The sequence below is a fragment of the Apostichopus japonicus genome, chromosome 9 (assembly GCF_037975245.1).
Source record: "Apostichopus japonicus isolate 1M-3 chromosome 9, ASM3797524v1, whole genome shotgun sequence".
Classification (NCBI taxonomy): domain Eukaryota; kingdom Metazoa; phylum Echinodermata; class Holothuroidea; order Aspidochirotida; family Stichopodidae; genus Apostichopus; species Apostichopus japonicus.
Window position 1 is genome coordinate 15,007,379 of NC_092569.1, and position 7,990 is coordinate 15,015,368.

The following is a 7,990-nucleotide window of genomic DNA, read 5'->3' on the forward strand; positions in this document are numbered from 1 at the left end:
ATAATTTTGAACACGTACACAGAAAATTACTTTTAATTGTTCTTTTCTTTGAGGGGAGATGAGGGGAGATGAGGGGGGATGAGGGGAGATGAGGGGCATGAGGGTAGATAAGGGGAGATGAGGGGAGATGAGGGGAGATGAAGAGAGATGAGGGGAGATGAGAGGGGAGATGAGGGGGATGAGTGGGGAGATGAAGGGGAGATGAGAGGGGAGATGAAGGGGAGATGAGAAAGGAGATGAAGGGGGGATGAGGGGGATGAGGGGAGATGAGGGGGTGAGGGGAGATGAGGGGGTGAGAGGGGAGATGAAGGGGGATGAGAGGGAGATGAGAGGGGAGATGAGAGGGGAGATGAAGGGGAGATGAGAAAGGAGATGAGAGGGGAGATGAGAGGGGAGATGAGAGGGGAGATGAGAGGGGAGATGAGAGGGGAGATGAGGGGGATGAGTGGGGAGATGAGAGGGGAGGTGAGAGGGGAGATGAGAGGGGAGATGAGAGGGGAGATGAGAGGGGAGATGAGAAGGGAGATGAGGGGGATGAGTGGGAAATGAGTGGGGAGATGAGAGGGGAGATGAGAGGGGAGATGAGAGGGATGAGAGGGGAGATGAGAGGGGAGATGAGAGGGGAGATGAGAGATGAGAGGGGAGATGAGAGGGGAGATGAGAGGGGAGATGAGAAAGGAGATGAGAGGGGAGATGAGAGGGGAGATGAGAGAGGAGATGAGAGGGGAGATGAGGGGGATGAGTGGGGAGATGAGAGGGGAGATGAGAGGGGAGGTGAGAGGGGAGATGAGAGGGGAGTTGAGAGGGGAGATGAGAGGGGAGATGAGAGGGGAGATGAGAGGGGAGGTGAGAGGGGAGGTGAGAGGGGAGATGAGAGGGGAGATGAAGGGGAGATGAGAGAGGAGACGAGAGGGGAGATGAGAGGGGAGATGAGAGGGGAGATGAGAGGGGAGATGAGAGGGGAGATGAGAGGGGAGATGAAGGGGAGATGAGAGGGGAGATGAGAGGGGAGATGAGTGGGGAGGTGAGAGGGGAGATGAGAGGGGAGATGAGAGGGGAGATGAGAGGGGAGATGAGAGGGGAGGTGAGAGGGGAGATGAGAGGGGAGGTGAGAGGGGAGATGAGAAGGGAGATGAGAGGGGAGATGAGAGGGGAGATGAGAGGGGAGGTGAGAGGGGAGATGAGAGGGGAGATGAGAGGGGAGATGAGAGGGGAGATGAGAGGGGAGATGAGAGGGGAGGTGAGAGGGGAGGTGAGAGGGGAGATGAGAGGGAAGATGAAGGGGAGATGAGAGGGGAGATGAGAGGGGAGATGAGAGGGGAGATGAGAGGGGAGATGAGAGGGGAGATGAGAGGGGAGATGAGAGGGGAGATGAATGGGAGATGAGAGGGGAGATGAGAGGGGAGATGAGTGGGGAGGTGAGAGGGGAGATGAGAGGGGAGATGAGAGGGGATATGAGAATGGAGATGAGAGGGGAGATGAGAGGGGATATGAGAGGGGAGATGAGAGGGGAGGTGAGAGGGGAGATGAGAGGGGAGATGAGAGGGGAGATGAGAGGAGAGATGAAGGGGAGATGAGAGGGGAGATGAGAGGGGAGATGAGTGGGGAGGTGAGAGGAGAGGTGAGAGGGGAGATGAGAGGGGATATGAGAGGGGAGATGAGAGGGGAGGTGAGAGGGGAGATGAGAGGGGAGATGAGAGGGGAGGTGAGAGGGGAGATGAGAGGGGAGATGAGAGGGGAGATGAGAGGGGAGATGAAGGGGAGATGAGAGGGGAGATGAGAGGGGAGATGAGGGGGATGAGAGGGGAGGTGAGAGGGGAGATGAGAGGGGAGATGAGAGGGGAGATGAGAGGGGAGATGAGAAGGGAGATGAGGGGGATGAGTGGGAAATGAGTGGGGAGATGAGAGGGGAGGTGAGAGGGGAGATGAGAGGGGAGATGAGAGGGATGAGAGGGGAGATGAGAGGGATGAGAGGGGAGATGAGAGGGGAGATGAGAGGGGAGATGAGAAAGGAGATGAGAGGGGAGATGAGAGGGGAGATGAGAGAGGAGATGAGAGGGGAGATGAGGGGGATGAGTGGGGAGATGAGAGGGGAGATGAAAGGGGAGGTGAGAGGGGAGATGAGAGGGGAGATGAGAGGGGAGATGAGAGGGGAGATGAGAGGGGAGGTGAGAGGGGAGATGAGAGGGGAGGTGAGAGGGGAGGTGAGAGGGGAGATGAAGGGGAGATGAAGGGGAGATGAGAGGGGAGATGAGAGGGGAGATGAGAGGGGAGATGAGAGGGGAGATGAGAGGGGAGATGAGAGGGGAGATGAGAGGGGAGATGAGAGGGGAGATGAGAGGGGAGATGAAGGGGAGATGAGAGGGGAGATGAGAGGGGAGATGAGTGGGGAGGTGAGAGGGGAGATGAGAGGGGAGATGAGAGGGGATATGAGAGGGGAGATGAGAGGGGAGGTGAGAGGGGAGATGAGAGGGGAGATGAGAGGGGAGGTGAGAGGGGAGATGAGAGGGGAGATGAGAGGGGAGATGAAGGGGAGATGAGAGGGGAGATGAGAAAGGAGATGAGTGGGGAGGTGAGAGGAGAGGTGAGAGGGGAGATGAGAGGGGAGATGAGAGGGGAGATGAGAGGGGAGATGAGAGGGGAGGTGAGAGGGGAGATGAGAGGGGAGATGAGAGGGGAGGTGAGAGGGGAGATGAGAGGGGAGATGAGAGGGGAGATGAGAGGGGAGATGAGAGGGGAGATGAAAGGGGAGATGAGGGGGATGAGTGGGGAGACGAGAGGGGAGGGGAGAGGGGAGATGAGAGGGGAGATGAGAGGGGAGATGAGAGGGGAGATGAGAGGGGAGATGAGGGGGATGAGTGGGAGATGAGTTGGGAGATGAGAGGGGAGGTGAGAGGGGGATGAGAATGGGAGATGAGAGGGGAGTTGAGAGGGGAGATGAGAGGGGAGATGAGACTGGAGATGAGAGGGGAGATGAGAAGGGAGATGAGGGGGATGAGTGGGAAATGAGTGGGGAGATGAGAGGGGAGGTGGGAGGGGAGATGAGAGGGGAGATGAGAGGGATGAGAGGGGAGATGAGAGGGGAGATGAGAGGGGAGATGAGAGGGGAGATGAGAGGGGAGATGAGAGGGGAGATGAGAGGGGAGATGAGGGGGATGAGTGGGGAGATGAGAGGGGAGGTGAGAGGGGAGATGAGAGGGGAGATGAGAGGGGAGATGAGAGGGGAGATGAGAGGGGAGATGAAAGGGGAGATGAGAGGGGAGGTGAGAGGGGAGGTGAGAGGGGAGATGAGAGGGGAGATGAAGGGGAGATGAGAGGGGAGATGAGAGGGGAGATGAGAGGGGAGATGACAGGGGAGATGACAGGGGAGATGACAGGGGAGTCAAAAGATAATAGTTTAAAGAAAGATTCCAAAACTGAATGTAAGACTAATTTGGGAATTGGAGCCTTGCCTTGCCCCCCCCCCCCCCTTCCACACCGCCGCCCACTGTGTGGCCCCTCCAATGGAGCAATTTGGTCCCGCCAGTCTGGTCCCACCAAACAAAGATATTTATATTTAGAAAAGGGATTAATATTGATTTATTAACAAAAACTAGGGCAAACTTAATTACCCTATTGTTGTTGACCTTTGGAAATATTCGACCCTCATTCCTTAAAGATTTTCTTAGACTATACAAGAATATAGAGATTACAATGCCCAAAAGACTAAAAGCCACAACCTTCTTTACAAGTCCTAGACAGTATATAGGTTAATTGCAGCGTGCTCGTCGCTTATATTCGATAATTGTATACCCAAAATCAGAAAACAAGCCGGGCCGGATCCAGAATTTGTAAAAGGGGGATTTGTTGAACTTGTGGTGGCCCTATGGTCGTTGAATGTGACTTCCATGCATATAGGGGGATGGAGTCATTTCCCATAAAAAAAGAATACCATTTTAGACGTACATGGTGTATTCTGAGACATATTTAGGCTAGAAATTCTATTGGTCTATAACCAGGCATGCATACAAGGTTGTGCTTTTAAAATTATTTGTAGGAGTTTGAAATAGGTGTAGACCCACCCCCTCCTCACACACACCCACCCACACATGGAATACAATATGCAACAATAATATCGTGGATGTATTTTATTATATTAAATATAATACAATATTACTGTATGATACTATGTAAAACAGTATTATTTGTGGACGTTTTATATCATATTATTGTGATACAGTTTTATTGTGGATGTTTGATATTATATTATTATGATACAATATTATTATATGATGCTTTGTGAAACGGGTAATACTACATGCAACAATGTTATTGTGCATGTTTTATATGATATTGCTGTATGATACAGTTTTATTGTAGATGTTTGATATTATATTATTATGGTACAATAATATTATATGATGCTTTGTGAAACGGGTAATACTATATGCAACAATGTTATTGTGGACGTTTTTCTTTATAATAATATATGATACAATATTATTACTGTGAATTTTCAAAACATTTTATTGTGATTTTTTATCCTATGATACTATGTGAATCGGTTGTCCAGACATCAGGTAGACATTGGTTTGCGTTTATCTCGGATTCAAACTAGCAAGGTGATAGTTCTTCGTTAAGATATAATAACCTAATTTGCATAAAATCTACCGATTAAGTCAATCAATTGAGTCGGTGATGAAGCATACAATTTTCTCGTGCAAGAAGACAATTGTGTCTATGACCCCTTCAACAAATCTTTGTCGTTAAACGCGGCCTACCCTTTCATTCATCAAACTGGTAATATGCAGGATTGCCCGACAACCATTGTTTGCAATATTTACACAACCTTCTGTATACTTCCGAAATATACGTCAACATTGCATTCTGATTTAAACCAAATTTATGATTCTCGTTGAATGGTAAAATTAATGTTATGACGCACTGATTGTTTGGTCATACCGAAATATTGGGGATCGGTGGCCCTGCGGGACAGGCCCGAGTTGAACATGTTGCTAGAATCATGGACAGTCACATCAGAGACAGTGAAGCAGAAACAGTAAATGCCGAGAAAAACGCATGATGCGGTGGATGCGATGAGCACGCGAGCACACCGTAGGTGACTCAAAGAGTAAAAGAGCGCGCGAGCACAACATGAGTGACTCAAATAGCAAGAGAGCACATTGGAGGCATAAGTGTGTAGTTTAGATGCGCAATTGAGCACATATTCATATTAGAATTAGCAACACAATAAAAATGCATGATGTGGTTCACGTGCTGAGCACGCGAGCACATGTTTTGCCGGCTCTAGTTCTTACGTATTGTTGACGTTTAGACCAGTTAAACGCTTCTTGGATTAGCCTGAGACATATATTGTAACTGGGGATGTTATTTCTCCTTAGCCGTTTGATTCAACCATTGTTTCCATTTCTGACGCTTCTTGGACTAGCCTGATACATCTATTGTAACTGGGGATGTTATTTCTCCATAGCCGTTTGATTCAACCAATGTATATAGAAAATAAATCTATTTAAATTGTTTCAATTATTATTTTAACTCCCTAATTATTGAACATGAATTTATCATTCAAAGCAGTTGCAGTGAGCTTCCCACTAAACTATTATAGGCCAACTGGTTTGTCCACTCATATACAGTTAACACAGCATAGCTATACTGTTGATTAGTTTTATCACTATAAACAATTTTATTTGATTATGAATCATGTGGAACTAGCTTGAAAATCTTTCCTTTTATTCTAATCTTTTGGATTAAAATTTTCCGCCTAGACTATAGGAATATACAAACATCCTGTTCCTTTTTCTCAGCTTTGAAATAAGACAATTTGATCTTTGTCAAACAATCACTGATTCTGAACAAAAGAAAACAAATATTATTATTCTAGTATGCATTATATTTGTATAGTAAACGTTTGAATACTGCTTAACGTTAAGAAAGACAAAAACTCAGCATTGGAAATGTCGCCATAATTGGGTCTTTTGGAACTTTTCGTGGTCGTATAATTACCCCAAACGTTTGCTTGGTCATGCGTTCATCTTTTTAATGGTCCGATGGACATGCCTTTAAGAAACTTGTGTTGATGGAACGCCGGTTAATGAAACGCCCACGTTAACAATCTTATAGGAAATTGTTATTGTCATTAAATTAAACATGAACAATACTGTCTGCAAAATGGTGAAAAAACTAATTTTCAAAAAATGGGGGTGCCAATAGGTTTGTTACCAGCGGAAAAAAACACCACAGTCATTACTGTTTGTTCTCAGCGTAAGGATACACACCGGCAGGGTGGATTTGCCAGGTCTGGAGCAACACCCCCCCCCCCCATTTTATTCACTAAATAGTTTTTACAATTTCTATTAATTTAAAAGTAGATTTTTTTTTAAATACGATTAAATATATACAGATATCGAGTAAAATAACGAATAGGTTACAAACTTTTAAATCATTATCATTAAATCAGTTTAGTGATATGATCAAACATGATGCACATGCATATTACCATTAACAGATTTCGCCATATTAAAATGATGTCATTAATTCGAGTTTGTTGATATCATTCATCACATTGAAATGGTATCACAAGGCATGACGTAGACATCCGCACAAATTCGACGCCACGCTCTAGTTCATAATATCATAAATTGCGCCCTATGTTTATATAAGCGAGACGGTTTTGGAAATGCACTATATATATACCGCGATCTATGTTCGTCTAGTATACAGTTTTAGTACGGTTAAGAGACGACGGTGTAGTGGTTTCTAACATCATTGATTAGCATAGGCTAATAATTTCGCATAACCAGTATACAAAGAAACAATAACAGAAAAAAAAGAAGAAAAAACTATACATGCATACGTATGGTACTCTATTGAACAGACTTTTGGCATGCGGACACTCTTCAAGATAGTACTTAAAATGGCGAAAACAATGTATTCGTGATACATTTTTAATAACTCGAATTAATTAAATCAGTTTTTATGGCTCGGATTGTGATATGTACGTCATAGACTCATTGGAGGACAGCATTAAATCTGGATAAATGATATCAAGAAATTCGCAAAAATCGATATCATTTAATATGTCTGAATTCGTGATTATGTGCGTCATATTTGCTGATATCATTAATCAGAATTAATGAGATAGAAACAAAACTCGTATTTTTCATATCACTAATTATGACTGATTTCGTGATATATACATATTTATCGATATAGTTAATTTATTTCAAGATATCTGTTATGAAATGAATTGATGATAACTTGAATATATACCTGATGGTATATTGAACAAATCATCTCTTTAAGTTAATTCGGATAGTGACATCAACAAACAAACTCTTGTTATCGACAATGATCCTGCAACCAATTAAATATATCTAAAATTAATATATCATAAAATATATTTTTGATATCAAGTATTGATTCAATGATATCATGAACTGATTTAATGATACCATAAAATAATTACTGATATATTTAGATAGTGAATACAAACTAAAACGGCTTGCCATTTGGTCGGGCCCCGTAACAATGATATCACCGAGCCTTATTTCTGCACTCTTCAGTTTTGTTAAATATTATGAAAATGCGGCTTATATCCTGTATTTTCCTCGGCCCCTTTATATTTTCCCAGTCTCCAGTTCATTGACTTGTCGCCTCCCATGACCCCCATCACACCCCCTTCCCTCATATCTGATAACCAGTGGCGGAGCTATGGGTATTGGTCAGGGGGCGAGGATAGTCTGTAGGAGCGCTTTCGCCACTATCTAAGCGGAGCGCCACCACAGGTTGTCGCGGAGCGTACAGATTTTTTTCTGAGTAAAGATACTTCCTAGATCACCGGAAATGACCCATTCCGGGCCTTGCTAATTTGCAAAATGTGACAAATGTCAATAGGTAATGAGAGCGCAATAAAAAAGTCAATAATCGCGAATAAGTAAAAAGTGGTAAAAACCTGAAAAGGGCGCCAGCAGTCCATTTGAGTCCGTTAGGG